The sequence below is a fragment of the Rhinatrema bivittatum genome, chromosome 4 (assembly GCF_901001135.1).
Source record: "Rhinatrema bivittatum chromosome 4, aRhiBiv1.1, whole genome shotgun sequence".
Lineage (NCBI taxonomy): Eukaryota > Metazoa > Chordata > Amphibia > Gymnophiona > Rhinatrematidae > Rhinatrema > Rhinatrema bivittatum.
In genome coordinates, this window is record NC_042618.1 from 2,708,697 (window position 1) to 2,721,946 (window position 13,250).

Sequence of the window (13,250 nt, forward strand, 5' to 3'; positions counted from 1 at the left end):
CCTTCCTCAGACCCCACGGCACAGACTCTTCCTCTATCAAGGACTCTCATTATCAGATCCCCTCATCCATATTCACCCAGCCCTTCCTCAGACCCCACGGCACAGACTCTTCCTCTATCAAGGACTCTCATTATCAGATCCCCTCATCCATATTCACCCAGCCCTTCCCTCAGACCCCACGGCACAGACTCTTCCTCTATCAAGGACTCTCATTATCAGATCCCCTCATCCATATTCACCCAGCCCTTCCTCAGACCCCACGGCACAGACTCTTCCTCTATCAAGGACTCTCATTATCAGATCCCCTCATCCATATTCACCCAGCCCTTCCCTCAGACCCCACGGCACAGACTCTTCCTCTATCAAGGACTCTCATTATCAGATCCCCTCATCCATATTCACCCAGCCCTTCCCTCAGACCCCACGGCACAGACTCTTCCTCTATCAAGGACTCTCATTATCAGATCCCCTCATCCATATTCACCCAGCCCTTCCCTCAGACCCCACGGCACAGACTCTTCCTCTATCAAGAACTCTCATTATCAGATCCCCTCATCCATATTCACCCAGCCCTTCCCTCAGACCCCACGGCACAGACTCTTCCTCTATCAAGGACTCTCATTATCAGATCCCCTCATCCATATTCACCCAGCCCTTCCCTCAGACCCCACGGCACACACTCTTCCTCTATCAAGGACTCTCATTATCAGATCCCCTCATCCATATTCACCCAGCCCTTCCCTCAGACCCCACGGCACAGACTCTTCCTCTATCAAGGACTCTCATTATCAGATCCCCTCATCCATATTCACCCAGCCCTTCCTCAGACCCCACGGCACAGACTCTTCCTCTATCAAGGACTCTGATTATCAGATCCCCTCATCCATATTCACCCAGCCCTTCCCTCAGACCCCACGGCACAGACTCTTCCTCTATCAAGGACTCTCATTATCAGATCCCCTCATCCATATTCACCCAGCCCTTCCCTCAGACCCCACGGCACAGACTCTTCCTCTATCAAGGACTCTCATTATCAGATCCCCTCATCCATATTCACCCAGCCCTTCCTCAGGTCCCACGGCACAGACTCTTCCTCTATCAAGGACTCTGATTATCAGATCCCCTCATCCATATTCACCCAGCCCTTCCATCAGACCCCACGGCACAGACTCTTCCTCTATCAAGGACTCTCATTATCAGATCCCCTCATCCATATTCACCCAGCCCTTCCCTCAGACCCCACGGCACAGACTCTTCCTCTATCAAGGACTCTGATTATCAGATCCCCTCATCCATATTCACCCAGCCCTTCCCTCAGACCCCACGGCACAGACTCTTCCTCTATCAAGGACTCTCATTATCAGATCCCCTCATCCATATTCACCCAGCCCTTCCTCAGACCCCACGGCACAGACTCTTCCTCTATCAAGGACTCTCATTATCAGATCCCCTCATCCATATTCACCCAGCCCTTCCCTCAGACCCCACGGCACAGACTCTTCCTCTATCAAGGACTCTCATTATCAGATCCCCTCATCCATATTCACCCAGCCCTTCCTCAGACCCCATGGCACAGACTCTTCCTCTATCAAGGACTCTCATTATCAGATACCCTCATCCATATTCACCCAGCCCTTCCTCAGACCCAATGGCACAGACTCTTCCTCTATCAAGGACTCTCATTATCAGATCCCCTCATCCATATTCACCCAGCCCTTCCTCAGACCCCACGGCACAGACTCTTCCTCTATCAAGGACTCTCATTATCAGATCCCCTCATCCATATTCACCCAGCCCTTCCTCAGACCCCACGGCACAGACTCTTCCTCTATCAAGGACTCTCATTATCAGATCCCCTCATCCATATTCACCCAGCCCTTCCTCAGACACCACGGCACAGACTCTTCCTCTATCAAGGACTCTCATTATCAGATCCCCTCATCCATATTCACCCAGCCCTTCCTCAGGCCCCACAGCACAGACTCTTCCTCTATCAAGGACTCTCATTATCAGATCCCCTCATCCATATTCACCCAGCCCTTCCTCAGACACCACGGCACAGACTCTTCCTCTATCAAGGACTCTCATTATCAGATCCCCTCATCCATATTCACCCAGCCCTTCCTCAGACCCCACGGCACAGACTCTTCCTCTATCATGGACTCTCATTATCAGATCCCCTCATCCATATTCACCCAGCCCTTCCCTCAGACCCCACGGCACAGACTCTTCCTCTATCATGGACTCTCATTATCAGATCCCCTCATCCATATTCACCCAGCCCTTCCCTCAGGTCCCACGGCACAGACTCTTCCTCTATCAAGGACTCTCATTATCAGATCCCCTCATCCATATTCACCCAGCCCTTCCCTCAGGTCCCACACAGCACAGACTCTTCCTCTATCAAGGACTCTCATTATCAGATCCCCTCATCCATATTCACCCAGCCCTTCCTCAGACCCCACGGCACAGACTCTTCCTCTATCAAGGACTCTCATTATCAGATCCCCTCATCCATATTCACCCAGCCCTTCCCTCAGACACCACGGCACAGACTCTTCCTCTATCAAGGACTCTCATTATCAGATCCCCTCATCCATATTCACCCAGCCCTTCCCTCAGACACCACGGCACAGACTCTTCCTCTATCAAGGACTCTCATTATCAGATCCCCTCATCCATATTCACCCAGCCCTTCCCTCAGACCCCACGGCACAGACTCTTCCTCTATCATGGACTCTCATTATCAGATCCCCTCATCCATATTCACCCAGCCCTTCCCTCAGACACCACGGCACAGACTCTTCCTCTATCAAGGACTCTCATTATCAGATCCCCTCATCCATATTCACCCAGCCCTTCCCTCAGGTCCCACGGCACAGACTCTTCCTCTATCAAGGACTCTCATTATCAAATCCCTTCATCCATATTCACCCAGCCCTTCCCTCAGACCCCACGGCACAGACTCTTCCTCTATCAAGGACTCTCATTATCAGATCCCCTCATCCATATTCACCCAGCCCTTCCCTCAGACCCCACGGCACAGACTCTTCCTCTATCAAGGACTCTGATTATCAGATCCCCTCATCCATATTCACCCAGCCCTTCCCTCAGACCCCACGGCACAGACTCTTCCTCTATCAAGGACTCTCATTATCAGATCCCCTCATCCATATTCACCCAGCCCTTCCCTCAGGTCCCACGGCACAGACTCTTCCTCTATCAAGGACTCTCATTATCAGATCCCCTCATCCATATTCACCCAGCCCTTCCCTCAGACCCCACGACACAGACTCTTCCTCTATCAAGGACTCTCATTATCAAATCCCTTCATCCATATTCACCCAGCCCTTCCCTCAGACCCCACGGCACAGACTCTTCCTCTATCAAGGACTCTCATTATCAGATCCCCTCATCCATATTCACCCAGCCCTTCCCTCAGACCCCACGGCACAGACTCTTCCTCTATCAAGGACTCTCATTATCAGATCCCCTCATCCATATTCACCCAGCCCTTCCTCAGACCCCACGGCACAGACTCTTCCTCTATCAAGGACTCTGATTATCAGATCCCCTCATCCATATTCACCCAGCCCTTCCCTCAGACCCCACGGCACAGACTCTTCCTCTATCAAGGACTCTGATTATCAGATCCCCTCATCCATATTCACCCAGCCCTTCCCTCAGACCCCACGGCACAGACTCTTCCTCTATCAAGGACTCTCATTATCAGATCCCCTCATCCATATTCACCCAGCCCTTCCCTCAGACCCCACGGCACAGACTCTTCCTCTATCAAGGACTCTCATTATCAGATCCCCTCATCCATATTCACCCAGCCCTTCCTCAGACCCCACGGCACAGACTCTTCCTCTATCAAGGACTCTGATTATCAGATCCCCTCATCCATATTCACCCAGCCCTTCCCTCAGACCCCACGGCACAGACTCTTCCTCTATCAAGGACTCTCATTATCAGATCCCCTCATCCATATTCACCCAGCCCTTCCCTCAGACCCCACGGCACAGACTCTTCCTCTATCAAGGACTCTCATTATCAGATCCCCTCATCCATATTCACCCAGCCCTTCCTCAGGTCCCACGGCACAGACTCTTCCTCTATCAAGGACTCTCATTATCAGATCCCCTCATCCATATTCACCCAGCCCTTCCTCAGACCCCACGGCACAGACTCTTCCTCTATCAAGGACTCTCATTATCAGATCCTCTCATCCATATTCACCCAGCCCTTCCTCAGACCCCACGGCACAGACTCTTCCTCTATCAAGGACTCTCATTATCAGATCCCCTCATCCATATTCACCCAGCCCTTCCCTCAGACCCCACGGCACAGACTCTTCCTCTATCAAGGACTCTCATTATCAGATCCCCTCATCCATATTCACCCAGCCCTTCCCTCAGACCCCACGGCACAGACTCTTCCTCTATCAAGGACTCTCATTATCAGATCCCCTCATCCATATTCACCCAGCCCTTCCTCAGACCCCACGGCACAGACTCTTCCTCTATCAAGGACTCTCATTATCAGATCCCCTCATCCATATTCACCCAGCCCTTCCCTCAGACCCCACGGCACAGACTCTTCCTCTATCAAGGACTCTCATTATCAGATCCCCTCATCCATATTCACCCAGCCCTTCCCTCAGACACCACGGCACAGACTCTTCCTCTATCAAGGACTCTCATTATCAGATCCCCTCATCCATATTCACCCAGCCCTTCCCTCAGACACCACGGCACAGACTCTTCCTCTATCAAGGACTCTCATTATCAGATCCCCTCATCCATATTCACCCAGCCCTTCCCTCAGACCCCACGGCACAGACTCTTCCTCTATCAAGGACTCTCATTATCAGATCCCCTCATCCATATTCACCCAGCCCTTCCCTCAGGTCCCACGGCACAGACTCTTCCTCTATCAAGGACTCTCATTATCAGATCCCCTCATCCATATTCACCCAGCCCTTCCCTCAGACCCCACGGCACAGACTCTTCCTCTATCAAGGACTCTCATTATCAGATCCCCTCATCCATATTCACCCAGCCCTTCCTCAGACCCCACAGCACAGACTCTTCCTCTATCAAGGACTCTCATTATCAGATCCTCTCATCCATATTCACCCAGCCCTTCCTCAGACCCCACGGCACAGACTCTTCCTCTATCAAGGACTCTCATTATCAGATCCCCTCATCCATATTCACCCAGCCCTTCCCTCAGACCCCACGGCACAGACTCTTCCTCTATCAAGGACTCTGATTATCAGATCCCCTCATCCATATTCACCCAGCCCTTCCCTCAGACCTCACGGCACAGACTCTTCCTCTATCAAGGACTCTCATTATCAGATCCCCTCATCCATATTCACCCAGCCCTTCCCTCAGACCCCACGGCACAGACTCTTCCTCTATCAAGGACTCTCATTATCAGATCCCCTCATCCATATTCACCCAGCCCTTCCTCAGACCCCACGGCACAGACTCTTCCTCTATCAAGGACTCTCATTATCAGATCCCCTCATCCATATTCACCCAGCCCTTCCCTCAGACCCCACGGCACAGACTCTTCCTCTATCAAGGACTCTCATTATCAGATCCCCTCATCCATATTCACCCAGCCCTTCCCTCAGACCCCACGGCACAGACTCTTCCTCTATCAAGGACTCTCATTATCAGATCCCCTCATCCATATTCACCCAGCCCTTCCCTCAGACCCCACGGCACAGACTCTTCCTCTATCAAGGACTCTCATTATCAGATCCCCTCATCCATATTCACCCAGCCCTTCCCTCAGACCCCACGGCACAGACTCTTCCTCTATCAAGGACTCTCATTATCAGATCCCGAGCCGTTCTCATTCTAATGTAAGATAGTGAATGACTGCAGAGAAACACCAAACTCGTGCATCCAGTCAGTCCACCAAGTTTTGTTGTACTTATTTTATTTATTTCTGTTTATGTATTTTTTAAGGGTAGTAGCAACTGCCTCTCCATGCAGTTTCCCCCCGAGCAGAAATGTAAAGTTTAGGTGCAATAGAAAGCTTACCCCATTTGTACATTTCCATTTTCTAGCCAGCAGGGATCCTCTGGGTTTGTTCCCCGCCCTTTTGAATTGCATTAGCCCTTCCAGGAGAGCATCCGATGCATTCACCACCCTCTCCGTGAAGAAATATTTCTTGACGTTATTCTTCAGTCTTCCTCCTTGGAGCTTCATTCATACCATGACCCCTAGTCTTACACCCTCCTTTCCATCGAGAAAGATTTGATTTTTGTGCATCATTAGTTCCTTTCAGGTATTTGAAGGTCTGTATCAGATCTTCTTGTGCAGGAGTTTCCCTGGAAGCCCTCCTTCAGCATTACTGCACCAGGCATCTGGCCTGAGCCACCTTAAAAGCTACAGACAGGGGTAGCTCAGTGGGCGGATCCCGGGAGGGCAGGAATAAGAGTCTGGGAACAGACAGACCCCGAGAGTCTCCAGGAGAAGGCAGCTCCTGTAAGAAGGGGAGCACTGAAGAGACATGCTGAGTGCGAGCGTGGCTGCAAATACATTTTCTATAAGAAAAGACAGAGTTCAGAGTATGTCTGATCTCCAGGGAGTTACAGACCCCTTAGCTATCTCACACTCCTCTGTCTCTTCTCTCCTCCAGGGTGTACATGTTAAGCTCCTTCAGTCTCATCTCATATGGCTTTCAGTAGTGACCCCACACCATTTTGGCCGCCTTTCCCTGGACTGCTTCCATTTTGTCTCGATGAGGTCTCCAGAACTGCACACAGTATTCCAGATGAGGCTTCACCGGTGATCTGTACAGAGGCATCATCATCTCCTTTCTTCTGCTGGCTATGCCTCTTTCAATGCGGCCCACCATCTCTCTGGTCTTAGCCCCTGCCTTATCACATTGCTTCGCCACCTTCAGATCATCGCACACAGTGACCTCAAGATCTCTCTCCCAGTTTGTGCACATCAGTCTCTCGCCCCCCAATACATACAACTCCCTCAGATCGCCATACCCCAAATGCATGACTCTGCACTTCTTGGCATTGAATCCCTACTGCCAAACCTTTAACCACTCCTCCAACTTTCCTAGGTCACTTCTCATTCTCTCCACTCCTTCAGGCATGTCCACTCTGCTGCAGATCTTAATGTTCACCACAAAATGACAAGTTTTACCTTCTAATGTCCCACAAGATTGCTCATATTCAAAGAACCGGTCCGAGAACCAATCCCTGGGGCATTCCACGTATCACTCGTCACTTCTCAGAGTACGTTCCGTTTACCACTACTCAATGATGTCTGTCAATCAGCCAATTTATGATCAATTCCACCACCTTGGGACCCACTCCCAGGCTTCTCATTCTACTCATGAGCCTCCTCTGTGGGACCATATCAAGAGCCTTATTGAAATCCAAGTAAATAACATTGAGTGCTCTTTCTTGATCTAATTCTCTAGCCACCCAATTAAAAAAAATCAATCAGGTTCATTTGACGAACCTTCCTCTAGTAAAATCAAATTGTCTCGGATACTGTAACTCATTAGACTGCAGATAGTTCACTATCCTTTCCTTCAGCAATCTCTTCATTAATTTTCACACCATCAAGGTGAGGCTAACCGGCCTGTCGTTTCCAGCCTCCTCCCTGCTACCTCTTACACCCTCTTCTCCAGTCTCGCGGCACCACTCTCGTGGCCGAGGATCTATTGAAGAGGTCTTTCAGTGGAGCCATCAGTACTTTTCAGAGTTCCCTTAGCATCCTGGGATGTTCCTCATCCGGCGCATGGCCTTGTCCACTTTCAGGTTTCCTAATTCCAGCCAAACACTCTCTTCTCCTTGGCCACTGCTACATGCATAATGCTTGATCTGTGGCCAGACCTCCTCTATCCTAGCACATGCTATGCTCCTGTGGTCCCTATGCGCACAGAGGGGTAGATTTTCAGACGAGCGCGAACAGCCTACTTTTGTTTGCGCTCCAGGCGCAAACAAAAGTACGCTGGATTTTAGTAGATACGCGCGTAGTCGCGCGTATCGGCTAAAATCCTGGATCGGCGCGCGCAAGGCTATCGATTTCGTATAGCCTGCGCGCGCCGAGCCGTGCAGCCTACCCCCGTTCCCTCCTAGGCCGCTCCGAAATCGGAGCAGCCTAGAAGGGAACTTTCCTTTGCCCTCCCCTCACCTTCCCCTCCCTTCCCCTACCTAACCCACCCGCCCGGCCCTGTCTAAACCCCCATCCTACCTTTGTCGGGGGATTTACGCCTCCCGGAGGGAGGCGTAAATCCCCGCGCGCCAGCGGGCCTCCTGCGCGCCGGGCCACGACCTGGGGGCGGGTACGGAGGGCGCGGCCACGCCCCCGGGCCGTAGCCACGCCCCCGTACCCGCCCCCAAAACACTGCCGACACGCCCCCGCAACGCCGCGCGCTCCTGCCCCGCCCCCCCGACACGCCTCCCGACACGCCCACTCCGAAAACCCCGGGACTTACGCGAGTCCCGGGGCTCTGCGCGCGCCGGGAGGCCTATGTAAAATAGGCTTCCCGGCGCGCAGGGCCCTGCTCGCGTAAATCCGCCCGGTTTTGGGCGGATTTACGCGAGCAGGGCTCTGAAAATCCGCCCCAGAGGGTGTAAGTTTTCATATTCTAAGGATGTGTAGTGTTAAGTTAGAGACTTTCCTCCTAAGAGAAGTCTGGAAAGATTGCAGTGAAGTAATGTGAGAAAGTTGAAGTGCAAGGCATTCATCTGTAACATAGGAATGACGGCAGGAAAGGACCGCATGGTCCATCCAGTCTGTCCAGCAAGTCTCTTGTGGTACTATCTGCCGCCCCTTGCAGGACACCCCCATATTTCTCTTAAGGGTAGCATCTGCCGTTCCGTGAAGTCACCCCTAAGCCTTATGATAACCCATGAAAAAATTACTGCTAGCAACATTTTAACTGAGTGATGAGCCTTCTTGAAAATTCAAACAGTGTTGCTTGATGTGCTTTGCTTTTGGACTTGTACTTGGTCTTAGAAGCTGTCCTGTGCTTTTTCTCCTATGTCTGCGTATCAGTATCATAAAAGTCAGGAGCCAATATGGTTGTTGTCTCAATCCAATTCCCCTTTTCCCCCGCTGTTGAAGGAGTTGCAGTTACATCAAAAGCATCAAGGTTTATTGGTTAAGGGCAGTAACCACCGCACCAGCATGTTACCCCCATGCGCTCTTTTCCTCATTTCCATCCTCTAGCCTTAAGAGATCCACAGTGTTTATCCCATGCCCCTTTGAATTCTTTGACTGGTTTTGTCTTCACCACCTCCTCTGGAAGGGCATTCCAGGCATTCACCACCCTCTCCATGAAGAAATATTTCCTGACATTGGTTCTGAGTCTTCCTCCCTGGAGTTTCATTTCATGACCCCTGGTTCTACAGTTTCTTTTTCAATGGAAAGGTTTGAATATTGTGCATCATTAAAGCCTTTCAGGTATCAGAAGGTCTGTATCCTATCTCCCCTGCACTTCCTCTCTTCCAGGGGGTACATATTCAGATCCTTCAGCCTCTCCTCATAAGTCTTCTGATACTGACCCCACTCCATTTTGGTCGCTCTTTTCTGGATCACCTCCATCCTGTCACTATCTTTTTTGAGATATGGGCTCCAGAACTGAACACAATACACCAGGTGAGGCCTCACCAAGCACCTGTGCAAGGCAATATTCACTTCTTTTTATCTTACTGGATATTCCTCTCTCTTGGCATCCCAGAATTCTTCTGGCTTTAGCTATCACCATGTCACATTGCTTCACCATCTTCAGATTGCCAGATATTATCACCCCACGATCCCTCTCTTGGTCCGTGCACATCAGTCTTTCATCCCCCATCATATATAGCTCTTTTGAATTAACATATCCCAGGTGCATGACTCTGCCCTTCATAGCATCACTTTTCATTCTCTCTACTCCTTCAGACATGTCCGCTCTGTTGCAGATCTTAGTATCATCTGCAAATCGACAAACCTTACCTTCTATCCCTCTGCAATGTTGCTCAGAAAGATATTGAACAGAACTGGTCCCAAAACAAATCTTTGTGATCCTCCACTTAACACGTTTCTCTCTTCAGAGCAGGTTCCGTTTACCATTACAAAATGTCTCTTATCGGTCAACCAGTTTGTAATCCATGCCACTACCTTGGTGCCAACACCCAAGCTTCTCATTTTATTCACAAGCCTATAATGCAGAACTTTATCAAAAACTTTGCTGAAATCCAAGGTAATCACATCGAGCGCTCTTCCTTGATCCAATTCTTTAGTCACCCAATCAAAACAATCAATCAAATTAGTCTGACAGAACCTTCCCTTGGTGAATCCATGCTGCCTCGGGTCCAGCAAACCCCTCCAGATTGTAGATAGATCACTTTCCTTTCCCTCAGCAGTGTCTCCATTACTTTTCCCACCACCGAGATGAGGCTGACCAGCCTGTAATTCCCAGCCTCCTCTCTGCTCCCACTCTTGTAAAGCAGGACCACCACCGTTCTTCTCCAATCACTCGGCACCACTCCCGTTTCCAGGGACCTATTAACAGGTCCTTCAGTTCCCTGACTGACAGTTTAGTGCAGCCTTTAAGGCTTGGTTTCAGGAGAAGGTTATTAGAACCCTGACCATCCTTGGTCTGGGCTTCTCCAGAGTCACAATGAAGATGTAGCTGTGACCCTCTCCCAGGGTTATAGGGGTGGAGAAGCAGGAGTTCAGGTAGAGATTTCTCTCTCACAGACTCAGGAAGTTTGAAGGGAAGGAAGATTTTTGTGAAGCTGTTTTAACTGTGGTGGGAACTTGCCTGGATCAGGAGGCAAACCATGCCAGCAGGAACTTGCTACAAGGCTCGGAGGGTTCCTGACTACAGAAGAGAGGGATTTCTTCCTTGAGCTGATCAGGACATTGTGAGGAATGCAACCTGGGAATGGAAAGCAAAAGAGGGCCAGGGTAGGCCAAAAAGAGACGGTGTTAAGGGAATTATTTTTGTTTTGTGAGGAGGAAAGACCCAACTAGATACTGTGATTTCCTTATTACTGTTATTTCTCATGGGGTTTCACTATGTTTTACTTTGAATCAACTGCAGGAAACTATTTTTATGTCGGAGCACACACCTTGAATGGACTTTGCTTTGTTTCATGAGTGGTCCTTGGCCCAGTTTTGGCCCTGCAAGTTATCCCACCTTGGGAGAGTGGCCCCAGTGCTCCCCAAGTCTGGGAAGGTGACCTCAGATGGAACCGGGGTGACACTGCATGCCAACCAGCCACAGTAATGTATCTCAGGGGTGGGAAAACGTATTTTGTTTTAAGCAGGGCCGCATTACTGGAGCTTGTCCACACTGGAGGCCGGGGGACACATCCTTGGTGTTCCTCGAGCAGTGGCGGGGTGGTTTCAGTGGCAAGAATATCCCATGGCCCAGTGAGAGGACCAACGCAGCAAATTTGTTTTGGTCAACATGTACCGTATGTTCTATTATTTAACCTTTATCCCCTTATAAGCTTTTTAAAATTCCAGTAAGAACATAAGAAGTGCCAGGCTGGGTCACATCAAGGTCCATCGAGCCCAGCATCCTGTCTCCCACAGTGGCCAATCCAGGTCACCAGTACCCGGCACATCCCATAAAGTAAATCTAGAGGTCCATATTCAGACAATCCAGATAACAGATAGATAGCTGGATAAACTTATCTGGATAACTTTGGACGTATAAAATAGTGCAGCCCCACTCTTGAATGTAGCCAGCTATTTTAAAATTAGCTGGCTAACTGTGACCAGTTAACTGTAGGACATCTCTTTCCTGACCAGACTTAATTGCCTAACTCAACTCCTTTCAATTACGCCCCCAGAATGCCCCTAACTTAGCCCGCTAAATTCTAGCCGCCTAACTTACAGGTCGATACAGTAAAGTGTGCTCCGTCGGAGCGCACTGTCAGCCTGCTCTGGACGCGTGTTTTCCCTTACCCCTTATTCAGTAAGGGGAGGAAAACACGCAGCCCACCCGCAGCACCTAATAGCGCCCTCAACATGCAAATGCATGTTGATGGCCCTATTAGGTATGCGCGCAGGATCCAGTAAGTAAAATGTGCAGACAAGCCGCACATTTTACTCTAAGAAATTAGCGCCGACCCAAAGGTCGGCGCTAATTTCTTCCAGCGCCAGGAAAGTGCACAGAAAAGCAGTAAAAACTGCTTTTCTGTGCACCCTCCGACTTAATATCATGGCGATATTAAGTCGGAGGTCCCCAAAAGTAAAAAAAAGTAAAAAAAAAAAAAAAAATTTGAATTCAGCCTGCGGCTGTCGGGCCGAAAACCGGACACTCAATTTTGCTGGCGTCCGGTTTCCGAGCCCATGGCTGTCAGCGGGCTCGAGAACCGACGCCGGCAAAATTGAGTGTCGGCTGTCAAACCCGCTGACAGCCGCCGCTCCAGGCCAAAAGGAGGCGCTAGGGACGCGCTAGTGTCCCGACCTATTAGTAGCCAACTAGAATTTAGCTGGATATCTACCCAAATATTAATTTAGCCTGCTAACTTCTCAGTTAGCCAGCTAAATGCTTTTGAATATGGATCTTATAATTCCTGTTACTCACTCCCAGGATTAGCAATAGCTTTCCTTAGTCTACCTGGTTAATAATGTGTCAGGGACTTTTCGCTCCATAGCATTGCTTTTGCAACAGGTCTCCTCGCTACTCGAGTACTCGTTGCTGCTAGAGAATCCTCTCTACTCTTTGTTCCTGACCTTCATTGTTCCCGGTTCCTGTTATATTCGTTCCTGCCCTGTCTATGTTTTGTACTGACTCTACGGATATCGACTCTGCTACGCCTGACTACGCTACTGCCTATCTCCAGACCCAGACCTCCGCTAAGCCTGACTACGCTACGGCCTATCTCCAGACCCAGACCTCCGCTAAGCCTGACTACGCTACGGCCTATCTCCAGACCCAGACCTCCGCTAAGCCTGACTACGCTACGGCCTATCTCCAGACCCAGACCTCCGCTACGCCTGACTACGCTACTGCCTATCTCCAGACCCAGACCTCCGCTACGCCTGACTACGCTACTGCCTATCTCCAGACCCAGACCTCCGCTACGCCTGACTAAGCTACTGCCTATCTCCAGACCCAGATCTCCGCTAAGCCTGACTACGCTACTGCCTGTCTCCAGACCCAGACCTCCGCTAAGCCTGACTACGCTACTGCCTATCTCCAGACCCAGACCTCTGCTTCACCTGACTACGCTACTGCCTATCTCCAGACCC